General features: G+C 49.0%; 1 protein-coding gene across 4 annotated transcripts in view; it reads left to right on the forward strand.

Moving 5' to 3' along the window:
- Positions 1–1,511: 1,511 nt before the first annotated feature.
- PTK2B (protein tyrosine kinase 2 beta) overlaps positions 1,512–14,426 on the forward strand; it is a 121,826-nt gene continuing 108,911 nt past the window's right edge. For 2 of the 4 annotated variants that reach the window (XM_082729203.1, XM_082729206.1), the window contains exons 1-2: positions 1,769–2,131; positions 3,188–3,269. The gene's annotated coding sequence lies outside the window, so the exon portion shown is untranslated. Of the gene's footprint in view, positions 2,132–3,187; positions 3,270–14,426 lie in introns of all 4 variants that reach the window. The other 2 variants (XM_082729204.1, XM_082729201.1) reach the window with 2 other exon arrangements.

Below are 14,426 nucleotides of genomic sequence, written 5' to 3' on the forward strand. Positions count from 1 at the left end.
ACATAACAGGCTGACATGTGTCACCTGAATTTTTCATGACCCATACTGGACAGAACATAGGGAGACCTACAGGCAGAGAGTATCCATCGCAGGCAGTTTTCCCAGGTCTTGAGAGAGACCTATTATCCTATGATGCTAGGTGCTAGGTTTCAGAGCTTTAAAGAAACATCTCTGAAGGATTCAACATCCTTGAAAATTTTGGAAAATCTGGAAACCTTGCTCCAATTAGGGCCTGGTGATATTGTAGTTTATGGATTTGGCCACAGGGAGGCAGCATACACAAACTCACCTTTCCTTAAACCTGTTGGATTCATTTTGCTCCTTAGTTTCCACTGCCTCTAGCCCAACACAGACCCTCAACAGCTAATGTAAGTATCTAACCTTTAACTGCTCAACATTCATCTCATTTCCGTGCACAAGAACACAGAAGGGGCCCCCATTTTCAGAAGCCCTCTGATGATATCCTTGTGGGGCTGTCAGTTGGTCTGTTAGTCTTCCTCCATACTTAGCCTGTGAATTCCAGTTTACCTGTCGCTCTTGCCTGATCACCTCAAGCCCTACCCACAGTCTCCCCTGACACCTGACTGCTCTGCAGGTTGCCAACATTACCTGGTGCTGGGTACATCATGAACAGATGAATGGGGTAAACCAGGGGGAGCTCCTGCGGGTGTGGTTATGAGCGCCCACCCAATGGGTTGTCAGCTGCCTTGGTAGGACAGGTGGGCCCCAGGCTCAGAGATTCTGACTGTCAGTAGACCCGCAGTGCCATCCAGGGATCTGTGTTTTAAAAGCTACAGGTCATCAGTCCCCTGGTCACAATTTGAGAAACAAAGAATTTCTGGCTTTGTGGACAAATTAAGGAATCTTAAGTCTTGGTTTTCTTTTCAGAAAATGGGGGAAATTAAATGAAATGCTGTCAGTTGAATGCTTTCTTAGCAATAGTGGTTGGCATTTAGGCATACTCACCAAATGCTGTATTTCCTGTTGTTCTCCATGGAGTTTGGGGTTAGTGGGTGCAGTGGTACTGGGGGTGGGTGGCATCATGTATGCTGGGTGGTCATGTATGGCAGCACAACTCCAGGGGGCGCCACCCTCACAGACCAGCATGTTCTAGAACCGTGGGAGGTCCCAACCCTTCACAGGACCCAGAATGAAGAAATCTGGGCCAGGGGCTCTAGAGAGGAACTTTGAGGATGTGCAGGGACATTGAGAACATACCAGCTTTCTGACGTTATGCTAAGTCCTGTTCATCTCCTCCTACTTAGGGGGAAAGTCTGGAATCTTTCCAGCAAAAGGGGGAAAAGGGTTTCTAGGTTCCCTTGAGTCACTGCCTTGAATTTCAGGCCCTGCTCACCTGAGTAAAGAGGTGAACCAGCCTCTTTGGTCAGCAAAGTGAGCTGACATGGAGATGAGGCTGGTAAAGGCTGCTGGGCTTTGGTGACAATTTTGTGTCACCCTCTGGGCCCACCCTATCATAGCACAAGCACCTGGATCGGTTCTACCAGAGCCCCTGGTGATATTCACCAGATCTCTAGTGTCCCATCAAGGGCTTGGGGCTACTTTAGGACAGAAAGAGACCTGGAGGGTCTGAGATGCTGAGATTCTGGGAGCCAGATAACTGGCTCCCACTCTGAGCCCTACCTTGAGGCTAGAGAGGAAATACCGACCTCTAAGCCTAGCCTCCAGAAGTCTGCAATCGGAGTGGGAGGAGGAGGGAGGGGTAGGAGGAGTTGGGCGAGGTCAGCCGCTCCCAGGGACCACCAAGGCAGGAGACCCCGTTGGGGCTCGGGAGATGGGTCCGCAGGTGGGCACGTGCCGCTCAGGGAATTGGTGGCGGCGTCTATTTCAGGGTTTATGGTAAGAGGCTGGAGCGGGCACACACTCAGCGCCACAGACAACACACCCCACCCTTTAAGGAAGTGAGGAGGAGAGCAGCAGGGGTGTGGTTAACTAGGAGGAGGAGAGGGGAAAACACCAACCTGTCAGCCCTGTTACTCAGCAGAGGCCTCGGGAGCGGCCGCGCACCCCTTACCTGCCGCAGCCCCCCGGACCCACCTGTACCTGCCGGCCGCGCAGCCCGCGCCTCACCAGGCTGAGCCAAGGAGCCGTCGGAGTCGGCGCTTCTCTCCGAGTGAGTCCCCTCCCGCCATCCGGGCGGAGCGCCCAGCCACAAGTTGGAGGCAGGCCGGGGTGGTAGGGGTGGGAAAGGGGTGATTCCGAGACTGCCGGTACCTGGACAGGAGCGGGAGTTCCTGGAAAAGGGACTCCGGTGTCGGAGCCGCCGGGGCGCTGCACGCCTGGCTGGCTCGCCTTCCCCCCGGGGCAGAGCAGAGTCTATTTTGGGAGTTAATTTGAGACTGAGGGGTGTTTCTCCCTCTTTGTCCTCCGAACGTATTCTGGGAGGGGAGGCTGGGGGATGATGAGAACGCACAAAATCGCCACCTGCTTCCAAAGGTCGGATCAGAGAGCGACAGACCAGGGCTTTCAGAATGCAACTTCGGGCGCTGCCTCGGAGCCGCTCCCTGCCCTCCCCCCCTTCCCCTCTCCCCGTGCCCTTCAGCACCCCCACCCTGGTCATGTTCCCAGCACACCCCACTGCTCTGGCAAGGACTGCCTGCACCCCAGAGGGCATTTTCTAAATCAAGCCCGGACTGGAAGCAAGCAGGGCTCTGCGAGGGCCATAGAGGCAGAACTCCAGGGTGTGTGTGTGTGTGTGTGTGTGTGTTTGTGTGTCTGTCTGGGGGTTAAAGTTAACACTGGCTGCTCACTGGTTCTTTGTGAAACTACCTTCTCAGTTGCAGGAAAGGGTTAAGTTCTGTGCTGCCTTCTCTTGCTGTCAGGCTGTGCGTGGGCAAAGCCTTGGGTGGGTGAACAGGGAACATATGGGTGATGTTCTGAGCCCACCGAGCCCCACCACCTGCCCTAACCCTCAGCCATCTGACACTGGCATCTCCCTACACCCCAAACTTGGGGCTCAGTCCAATTAGGTTCCCTTGAAGGGGCCAGGGGGAGAAGGGGAGCAGAGTTTGTCCCCAGAGGGGGCATGTGCCAGGAGGATTTGGAAGCCAAGGAGAAGTTTCCGCTGACCTGTAGCGCAACTTGAGTCCCCAGGGACAGCTGATATGTCATGACCTGGTAAGGGGCACAAGGAGACCTCTCCATGTCTTGACTGCTCTCTCCTCACCAGAGTCCAGGCCAGGACATGCCTTTGAGGACCTGAGCCCCAGCCTCTCACAACTCAGAGAGGGAGAGGAGGCAGAGATGAAAAAGTGAGTAAGGATGGGAGGAAGGAAGTAGTCACATTCAAGAGATGCGGCTCTGGATAGTCTCCATCCATCCATTCATTCATTCAATAAGCATCTGCTGCTTCCTACCTGAGGCTATGTGCTGGTTCTTCATGTGGGGACACAAGGATGTTTGTGCCCCACCCCTGCTCTCTGGAGCCGGATGGTGGACATCTGATGCTGAGGGCTGCAGTGGGAAGGGGCAGGGATCAGGGTGTCAGGTAAGACTTCCTGGCAGAAATGACTCCAACAGGAGACCCAGAGGATCAATAGAAAGTGGCCAGAGAGTGGGAGAGAGGGACGGAGGCAGGCACAAAACACAGCAAGTGCTGAGACCTGGGGCCAGAAGCAGCATGACACATTGAGGAAACTGAAAGTAGCGCAGCATGGTTGGAGCATGGAGAGTGCAGGGGCGAGGTGAAGCTGGGGAGGTAAGTAGAGATAGCTCCAGAAGGGCCTGCTTAGGCTGCCATGGCAACTCCCGTTGGAGCAACACTTGGGACCCAGAGCCAGGCAGGAGACTTCCCAGCATGCCTCTGAGTCTAGGGTGGGGTTGCCAGATTTAGCGAATAAAAACACAGGACACTCCGATTTGAATTTCAGATAAGCCATGACTATTTTTCAAGTATAAGTATAGCCCTGCAGTATTTGGGACATACTTATGCTAAGACATTATGTATTGTTTATGTGAAATTCAAATTTAACACATATCCGGTATTTTATCTGGCAACACTCTTCTAGAAGGAAGGGGAAGATGCTCCTGGGCTGGGAAATGAAAGATGGACCATGCTCCTGTGCCAGGAGAACAGTCTTCAGGGCATATTTATCTTGTCACCAATTCTCCTAGAGGCCAGCTTGGGACTCCTTCACTGACTGACCATGTTATTTCTTTAAAAAAAAAATTTTTTTTCCTTGGTTTTCATGTTTATCTACAAGCTGAGGATTGTGATACCTCAGAAAGAGATTGGGCTTTGGAGGCTAATGGACCCGGATTCAAACCCCGCTTGGCCCCTTTCCCACCGTGAGGCTCCTGGAAGCCCCCGAATCTCTTTTCTGAACGAGTACAGGAATAACATGTTGTTGGAAGGATCTATGATAATGCACCTAGATTCTCTAGTGAGTGCTCAAGAAAAGTGGCAGATATTAATTTTTATGACCCCTTTGCCAGGGTGACCAAAGTAGCATCCACAAAGTGCTTGGGCTCATTGATTTCTGTTTATATTTAGTGAGGACTCAGAGGTTCCCCAGGGAAATAATGTGGTAGGTGTCCCGCTTCTAGCAAGAGAGTGTGCCAGCTCCTGAGCAAAGAAGGGAGAGCCTGAATTGTTTTTCTCAGATCTACCCTTCCTTTTGCAGATCACCTGCTTCCAGGAAAGGAGATCCCTAGCTCTCCTCTTGGAGGAGAATGGGTGGAAAAGAGGTGGTGGCTCAGGGCAGAATTAACGGAAGGAAAATGTGAATGAATTACAAGAGAGAACCCACATAAAACAGCTAGCACGGTATCTGGCATAAACAAGTGCACTGCAAAATTTGGACTGCCGTCATTCCTGTTTTTACAAGTACCTTAGACTCTTAAAAACACATAGACACGTAGACACACAGACTCATTGCAGGGAGAGATGAAATAGGGGTGCCTTGGGAACCGTGTTTTGACTTTAATGAGAGCATTGGTGAGAGCAGTTTAGGGACCTCCTAAAAGGGAACTGGAGGGAGTTAAAAATTAGTTAAGAGAAAGAGGAAATGGAAATTGTGTTCCCTTGTATGGACCATGGAGTTAAAAATGGTCCCTTTCCATGGCTGAATCTCCTCCTCCCCAGTGGTGAGTGTTTTGTTCCCAGCTCTTTAGACCAGCATTTGCCAAACAGTGTTCAGAGAAACTCTACCATGAGAGAGTTATGGGTGTTCCCTTGGAGAAATGTTCAGATGAGCTGGCTCTCGGAGAGTTGTCATGTGTCTTTGTACAGTCAAGGTCCTGCAGAAAAAACTTCTGTATCCCTGGGTCCTCTAGCATTCTGTGAATTTGACCCTAGAACCCTGGAAGGGTGGGGGGGGGCTATTGGGGAACCTATTATTGTCTCAAAGGAAATAGCATTTCCTATCTAGTGACTGTTGATGTGGGCACAGTTCTGGGACCAAGCAGGTCTTTCAGAGGACATTGTTCATTCCCTAACTCTAACCAGGAGAGATCTAATTGATCCTAGACTCAGCAGTGTCCAACTTACAGAGGATCTCTGTGGACTGAGTGCTGGTGCACAGCTCTCCCAGCATCACATCTCCCCCATGGACACAAACCCCTACCCGTGTCAGCCAAAACCTTCCCGTAGCAGCTTACGCCCATTTCTCATAGGTCAGAAAAGCCTGGGAAGAGGATGTCTCTTAGCAAGTGGCCATCCGTGGTGATAGCCATTGCTCCATATGTCCTCAGTACTGCTAGGGCAAGCACACCGATGGTGAGGGAAGGAAAGGGAGAGAGCATGCTCTAGGGTAGATCTTGAGTGGTAGGTCTCTGTCAGCACCTAGCTCTCCCCCTGCCCAGGAGTCATGGGCTCTGGACCACATGGCCCTGGCTTCCTGGATGAATGGAGCTCTGAGGTGGTCACACACCAGTGGCTGGAGATACCCAAGGGCTGTCATATGGTAATTATGCACATATGATAATTAAGAGAAGTTCTTGCTGGCTTGGTGACTGAGGGTTTCTCTTAGACTCTGCATGGGTTCTAGGATAAAGGGGGAAGAGCAGGGAAGGGGGCAGTGGCCTAAAACGTGAACAGGGCTAGTAGGCTGGTGGTCAAGTACAAAAGCTTGGAGTCAGTCAGCCAGGGTTCCAACTCCAGCTCTCAGACTTACTGCTTGATGTGAGGCAAGTCCCTTGGCCTGGTCGTCCTCATCTGGAAGGCAAAGGTGACAGAAGAGGCAGACAGTCAGGGGCCCGGTAACAGGCCTGTACCCTACCCGCATGGCCTGTTTCACTGTTTTAACGTCCCAGATGGTCTTATGCACCAGCTTCCTAATATCCTTGACTGTGCCCCAAAATTTGGTCCTTCAACAACAGGCACTTGGTCGGCATTGAATAAGTATGGCTCTCATCGTTGTATTTTTATGCTTAGGATTAATCTGAGTGGGTGGGAAGGAAGCCCCTGAGGAAAAAGGCCATCCTGTGAGAGCCCTCCCAGCTTCTGTCTCACTGACAGGCATCAGGTCTCCAGCAGTATTTGCTTCTTGCCCCGCACCGCACCCACGTCTACTGGATTTGATGAACAGCCAGCCCTAATGAGCTCTTTGGCCAAAGAGACTTTCTGCGACTGCCCATCCCTGGAGTCTGAATGATCACTTAAGGGGACAGTTTTCACTAGCTGGTGGCTTTGCTCTCTGGGGTTCTCGGCACCCTAAACAAAGCTCTGAGCTGTGCGAGGGGGTGGCAATAGGGGAGGGGACCACTTTTTGAGTCACTGTGCTGTTTCCCAAGGGATAATTATTACTCACGATGACAGTTTGATTAAGAGAGCAGGCTGGAGGCTGCAAATTCCAATGTCCTTTTTACCTAGACAGGATGGCAGGTGGGTGGGAATGTAGGACTTGTTTTCCAGGTAGACTATGGGTGGGCGGCAGGAAAGGACTGTCCTCTGCTTCCCAAGACCTTCTCACCCAGCCCTTCCCTTTGCCCAGCACTAAGGGAACTGCTGCTTTCATAAGGCTGCTGGGCAACATGATTAAAGCTAAGATAAACCACTCCAACATCCATGGAAGGCTGATCTTTCCCCACTTTCCTCTCTCGGCATCAAGTTCACCAACATTTTCCTCCTCTGCAGTGCCCTTCTTCCCTTTTCTTTCTCAAAATCCATTGCAAAGAATCTGGCCACATGGCTCACTAGTTGGGGGGTTCACAGGAACACACCATACCCATTGTTTAGAACTTGGCACTGGGTTTAATTGTTGTCTCCCTTTTGGTTAGGTTGATTCTCTCAACAACTTTGAGGGCATAGGACCGACCCCTCTCTGTGCCCCTTCTTTCTCTGAGGGTCTGCCCACCACCTGGCTCGCTCAGACTCCCCCAGCTGCTGCATCCTTACTGGGACACCCAAGGGTCCAGGAGCCTCCTCGAAGTCCTTCTGGGAGTTCTGCTCTGAGTTTGGGCTTTGCTCCTGGGGGACGTCGAGGGGCAGGAATCCATTTCCCACCTGTAAGAAAACAGCCCCTCCTCTGGTCCTGGCCCCTGACACATCATGTCTTTACCTGGTTTCTAAATCATGTAGTTGACCCCGCCCCCTACTTCCTCCCCAGCCTCAAGCAGTCCCACCGCAAATGCACCTGGAGAACGGAGATGCGTTCTCCAGGTGCATTTGCAGTGGGACCCTAGCTCCTCTCTCTTATGCAGGTTTCTACTCTTCCCACCCCTGGCTCCTGCTCCAGGCAGGTTCCCGGAGATCTGACACTCAGAAGGCGCCCTTACTAGCAGTCGGTCACCTTCCCTCCACTATTTACAGGAACATGGGGCACTGATGTACAGTGATGCCCCTCTAGGCAGTCCTGAGGGGCTGTCCCAGGCTTGGGTTCTGAAGCCCCCAGTGCAGGCACATTGGGAGCCTGGGTTAGTGGAAACGCGATCAGGAATCAGAAGACATGGCCCCAGTATCGATGCAGCCACTCGCTAGCGGTGTGATTTAGACAGGTTGCTCAACTCTTCCAGACCTCTTTTTTTCTCACTCGAAAATGAAGAAAAAGGACAGCATCCCTGATGAGGTCCTTGAGAGAAATCCTGGACATATGTGAAAATGTCCCGGAAAGCACCCCACGCACCATTCCTGGAGATGAGGAGTGGCGGGTTAAAGAGATGCGGGTTTGAGCCTTGACTCGGTCACTTTCTATCTGGGTGACGTTGCCCCCCAGAGCCCTAGTTTTCTCATTTGTAACTCGTTCTGGAGATTTGTGTGTGCTTTCTCCCCTCTTCACCTCCTTCACTCTTGGGGTCAGTCTTCCTTGACGTGAGAAGGACTTTATCTGTTCTCAGTAAGTCCACAGCTGGTTGGGGAGGTAATAAGTAAACATATTGAACTGTCAGATGAGATGGGGACTTGCAGTGCCATAAAAGACACACCCGTCAAGTGTGATGATGTCAGAGGGTTGGAGAGGGTATTTCTGTCTGGGGAGTCTGGGGATGCTTCCTGGAGGAAGTGGCATTTGGAAAAGGTCTGAAAGGATGGGTAGGGACGACCGTGGAAGCCTGGGATGGTGCTTGTGGTCACAGAAGAGTGTAAATAAAAGCAGGGAGGTGGGAAGGGCTCCTTCGAATGAATCATTTTGGGTGGTGCTGAGGGTGTCGAAGGACCATAAAGATAAAGGGAAGAAAGTGGGATAAGGCTTGACTTGGCCGCTGAAGAGTTTGGACTTTATTCTGAAGGCTGCAGAGAGATGGGGAGAATGAAGGGGTGGGGGCGCTGATCAAATTTGGGCAGCAGCAAGTAAAGTGGATCCGAGAAAAGAGGGCTTGACATTTCAGGAGGAGCAGGAAAGACGTGTTACAACGGTTCATGTCTTGAGAGTTTGGATACATTATGTAATTCAGGATGATTTGAGGGTCCTAGAGATATCTGCTAGTTCACAGGAGGCTTCTCCATTCTGAGTGGAGATTGGTCTTTAGCTGAATTGAAAAGATGTAGGGTTGTGGTGCAGTCAGGTAAGCGTCCGGCTCTTGGTTTCGGCTCAGGTGGTGATCTCCTGGTCGTGAGATCAAGCCCGGTGTCGGGCTCCTTGCTGAACATGGAGTCTGCTTGAGATTCTCTCAACCTCTGCCCCTTATGCTCGCGCTCTCTCTCTCTCTCCCTCTGAAATAAGGAAATAAATCTACAAAAAAAAAGTAGATGTAGGGTTTATGGGAATATCTATAATTTGCCATTCTCCTTAATCCTTTCCTTTCTCCGGGTCATTGATTCAGAGATAAGCTGACCCCCCCACCCCCACCCGCAGACTTATCTTTGCTAGGTATGCACTAAATGTTAGCCTGTCTCCAGGCCTAATGACACTCTCTACACGGCAGCCCCCTGCAGAATCGGGGCAGCATGCCCTTAGATCTGCTGTCCCCCTCTGCCCTCATCACTTCCCATGACCTGGTCTCTGCCTCCAGCCAGAACCTCCTCCCTTCAGCACCCCACTTCCAAGAGTCTATCAGACATTTCCACTCGAGTAATTCACCTTAAGTGCTACATGTGGAAAACCTAATTCATCAGTTTCTCACACCAAACCATCTCTTCCTCCAGGCAACCCTTTCGTTCACGCAGTTGTCATTCTCCTAGACACCCGGGCCAGAAACCCTGATGTTCTCTTCCCTTTCTCCTCTTCTCTGCTCATATCTTACTTATCACTAGTCCTACAGACTCCTTCTTCATGCCTCTCATTCCTCTCTTCCCTTCTCCCGAGGGTTCACTCAAGCCCAGGTGAAGCTAATCAGCTTCTCTAATATTATAATATTATATATCTTATTAATAGTATATATATTACTATATAATATCTCTAATATTATAATATTATAATTATCAGCCCTCTAATATTACCTAGAAGCCTCCAGATACCCTCTAAGATTACCTAGAAGCCTCTCCCCTTCCTCCAGTTCCTTTGGAAGCTCCCATGCCTCTAGACAAACCCCAGTCCCTTCAATTTTGATGCCATCTATAATCGGACCTCTGTCTACCCTTCTCAATCAACCCCCGTGTACTTTCCAAGTAAGCCCTTCACCCTCGCTAGCATGATTTGCTCACTGGGCCCCATCAAACCTTTGCTCAGTTCCTGTGTTCCTGCCCGTGGTCCTGTCCACCTTCCCCAGCCCAAGTCCTCCCAGAAGCTCCATGCTCAACCCAGCCCTCGGGAAACCTGTTGCTCCCCCACCACCCCCTTCGCTGTCTCAGTGCTTCTTTGCACTCCCTGATCCTCTAGAATTTATCAACTCATCCCAGCGTGAAATGCTGGGCTAGGGAGGTGCTTTGCCTTTTGTTCTTCTTAACTACCTCAGATGCCCATGATAGGAGATTCCATTTCCCTCCTTCCCTGCACACCCATGCCAGGCTCTCTGGGCCAGGGGGGGGGTCTGCCTTATTCCCTGTGCTGGCATCACGATAGTCAGTTTTAGCAGCAGACACCGCATTCTCCCCAGGGGTCAGGATGCGCTCCTAGCCTCTTCTGAATGTGGAGGTTTCCTAGAGCCTAGGGAGAGGAAGCCTGGGGATTTAGATCAGGAGCTCAGTAATCTCTTTGTAAGTGGCTCCCATGTCTCTCTAATCCGTGGATCCTTGCCTTGCCTTTCTCCCTTATCCTCCTGTGTATTGAGCTCCTGTAGGCCAGACTGAACGACAGGAGAAGACAAGGTGTGGGGGAAAAGGCAGGGAGCCTTGGTCAAGGGAAAAATTGTTGTGGGAATATGGAAGAGAGATTTGCAAGGCAGAGGTTGGCAATTTTTAGCAACCTGTGACTTCGACCTCGCTGTGCACAGGCATAGGGCTTGCCATGGTAACTGCTCTCAGAGCTTTCTGAATCCTGCAGTTGGAAAACACTTAGTACACACCGGCTCCTTTATCTCCAGAGAGTGACCCTCCCTCCATTGGTCTGGATGTACCTCTGACCCCTCTGCTCTTTCTCTACCTAACTCTCTGTGTAGAAAACCCCTCCCAGCCTGTGTTCCCTCCCTGGAAGAGTCATGAGGGACGGCAGAGGGAGCCTTGCCCTGGGACGGGGAGACCTGGGTCTGGTCCCTGTCTGCCTGGTCACTGTCTAGCCACATGATCCTGGGTGAGTCACCTGGGCCAACCTGACGAGTTTTAGGCTTCTCATTTTCTCATACAATAAAGAGATTTGGGGACTTATTATCTGCTGAAGAGCTTTCTTCAGAATGGATCTCAGGCAGAAGCCCCGTGTTAAACTGGGTAAAAGTAGACCCTCTGGGGTCAAAGTGGGGAGGCAGGTGCCTGTTGCCTCCTCAACCCTCTTGAACAGCGGTCCTGGGGCCCTCCCTGCATTTCTTGGAGCTCGGATCATCTTGGATCCTTTCCAGGCCTCCAGTTTTTGAGGTCCTGATTTTTATGTGTTTTGGCGTCCAGAGAATGGGTACAGATTCAAGTAGATTCTATACAGAATAATCTCAAAGTAAGGAATCCAGCCTGGAGCGTCGCATGTGTGTGCGCGGGGTGGCATGGTACTGTATGTGTGAACAGCCTGAGACAAGGTGCAGAATTGTCCCCTCTGAGCAAATGCACATGATTATGGGGAAAAAGTACAGAATTTTCATCTAGGTCTCAGGAACTGATGGCACCCCAAAATATTAGGAATGACCCACAAGTTTTTATAATGAGTTTTACAAACTTATCATAGAAATTACATCAACATTGAGCTCCATTTTAATTCGAATGAACGAGGCCAGAAGCTCTGTTGAGGTCAGAACCATGTCAGCACTGAGAGTCGGGGCTCTCTCCCGAGGACGAGGACGAGGACGAAGCTGGTGCCTGACACACAGTCGGCATTTGATACGCGCGATGTGTGCCTGAAACTGACCATATGTGTGCGTACCACCAAGGAAGGTTGTTTAAAAAAAAAAAAAAGGTGATGGGAATATGTGAATGTTTTAGGGTAATATTTAATATAGTATGTTAGTGACATGTTTCAAATGACATACTGTATAAAATAACACATTAAATTAAAATAATGGTTTTTTTCCCCCAACTCCCCCCTCCCCTGTCCCTGTTACAAAACATTCAATGCTTCACTCCCATCTTTGACATCAGTGTCCTTTTGCCACTGGAACCCTACCCACATTCTAGCCTTTATCATTGTCCCTACAGTCTAAAGAGAGGTGGTTAGTTCTTCTTAATATTTATTTTTGAATAGTACCTTTCTTGAGACCTAATTCACGTACCATAAAATTCATCCTTTTAAAATGTACATTTAATGGCCTTAGTATATTCACAACTTGTACAACAGACACCCCTATCTAATTGCAAAACATTTTTTTTTTAAAGATTGTATTTATTTATTTGAGAGAGAAAGTGAGCACGCATGAGCAGGGGAGGGGCAGAGGGATAGGGAGAAGCAGATTCCCCAATGAGCAGGGAGCATGTCCTCTAAGGGAGGCTTGATCCCAGGACCCTGAGATCATGACCTGAGCCAAAGGCAGATGCTTAACCCACTGAGCCACCCAGGTGCACCTAATTACAAAACATTTATATCACCCCATAAGAAAGCTCATACCATCAGCAGTCATTCCTCCTTCTTCTCTGCCCCCAGGCCCAGCAACCACTAATCTGCTCTCTGTTTTTATGAACTTCCCTATTCTGGACATTTCGTCTAAACAGAATCATGCAACACCATGACATACTTTACTGGCTTCTTTCACATAGCATCGTGTTTTCAAGGCTCATCTACGTTGTAGCATGCGTGAGTCCTTCATTCCTTTTTTTGCTGCCAAATAATATTCCGGTGTATGGATATGCTGCATTTTGTTTATCCATTCATTAGTTGTTTTTTTTTTTTAAGATTTTATTTATTTATTTGACAGAGACACAGTGAGAGAGGGAACATAAGCGGGGGCGTGGGTGAGGGAGAAGCAGGCTCTGGCTGAGGAGAAAGCCCTATTTGGGGCTCGATCCCAGGAACCTGGGATCATAACCTGAGTGGAAGGCAGATGCTTAATGACTGAGTCACCCAGGAGTCCCTATCCATTCATTAGTTATTAGACGTCTGAGTTGTCTCCATTTTTTGATCGTTGGAAGTAATGCTGCTATGGAACATATGTGTACAGGTTTTTGTGTGGATGTGTTTTTATTTGTCTTAGTTATCTAGGTGTGGAATCCTGGGTCATATAATCTATGTTTAACATTGTGAGGAACTGCCAAACAGACTTCCGCAGCAGCTCGACTGTCTTACTTTCCCATCAGGAATATATAATGACTCTAATTTCTCCTGATTCTCATCAACACTTGTTACTGTCTGTAATTTTGATGTTAGCTTTTCTAGTGGGTGTGAACTGGTGTCTCGTGGTTTTCACTTGTGTTTCCTTAATGGCTAATGGTGTTGAGCATCTTTTCATGTACGTATTGGTTATTTGTGTGCCTTCTTTGGAGAAAAGTTTAATCAAATCTTTTAGAAGGTTTTTGTTTGTTTTTGATGTTCACGATAAAACCATTTCCTGTATTGCTTTTTAAAAAAGATCTTTAAAAAAATTTTTTTAATAGCAAAATTCAGCTCTTGTAAGGTGGGGCTGTACCCTCAAGAAAAGTTACCAAATCTATATTTTGATACTGAGATTACTGAAGAAAACATCTATCAGGTTACCTTTGTGAGCCTCCTTTTGGAGGCACTGATTGAAATGGTAACAGGCTAATACTTTTTCCCAAACAGTGCATTTTTGTTTAAAATAGGGTAACTGAGAGAGCAGTCTATACTATGAAAAGTTCTCTAAGGGCTAGAATATATACTTCCTCTTTTCTGACAGATAATTTGGGGAAGGGAAGAGCTTTACCTTGTATTCAAGCCTGTACAATATATGAAAATAGATGTATAAAAATAGATGGATGGATGAACAATGACTTTAAGAATGAATTAATGGGGGGCGCCTGGGTGGCTCAGTGGGTTAAAGCCTCTGCCTTTGGCTCAGGTCATGATCCCAGGGTCCTGGGACTGAGCCCCGCATCAGGCTCTCTGCTCAGCAGGGAGCCTGCTTCATTTCCTCTCTCTCTCTCTGTCTGCCTCTCTGCCTACTTGTGATCTCTGTCTGTCAAATAAATAAATAAAATATTGTTTTAAAAAAAGAATGAACGAATGGACAAAAGAAGGACAGTATGCTAGTGATCAAGCAGCCACACCAATCCGTCCCTCTTTATCCTCACTTAACTTCTGTTGAGAAAACCAGCACTGGTCTTAAATTTATACTACCTAGAACTGTATATAAAATAAGTGAAAAAAACAGGCTTGCAGTTACAAGCTGGAAAGAAGACACTGTATTTTCTGTAGCCTGGAATGTCTTTATTGACATCCTTTACGATGGGAGAACCTGAGTCTGCCCAGTGTCCTGGACGTGGTTGAGAACCCCAAAGATCTTGTAAAGTGACTGCGGGATATGATTCGGGGCCATAAGTCACTGGAGCAGTACCTTTAGGGAGGTGA

Source organism: Mustela nivalis (genome assembly GCF_964662115.1).
Source record: "Mustela nivalis genome assembly, chromosome: 4".
NCBI classification, from domain to species: Eukaryota; Metazoa; Chordata; class Mammalia; order Carnivora; family Mustelidae; genus Mustela; species Mustela nivalis.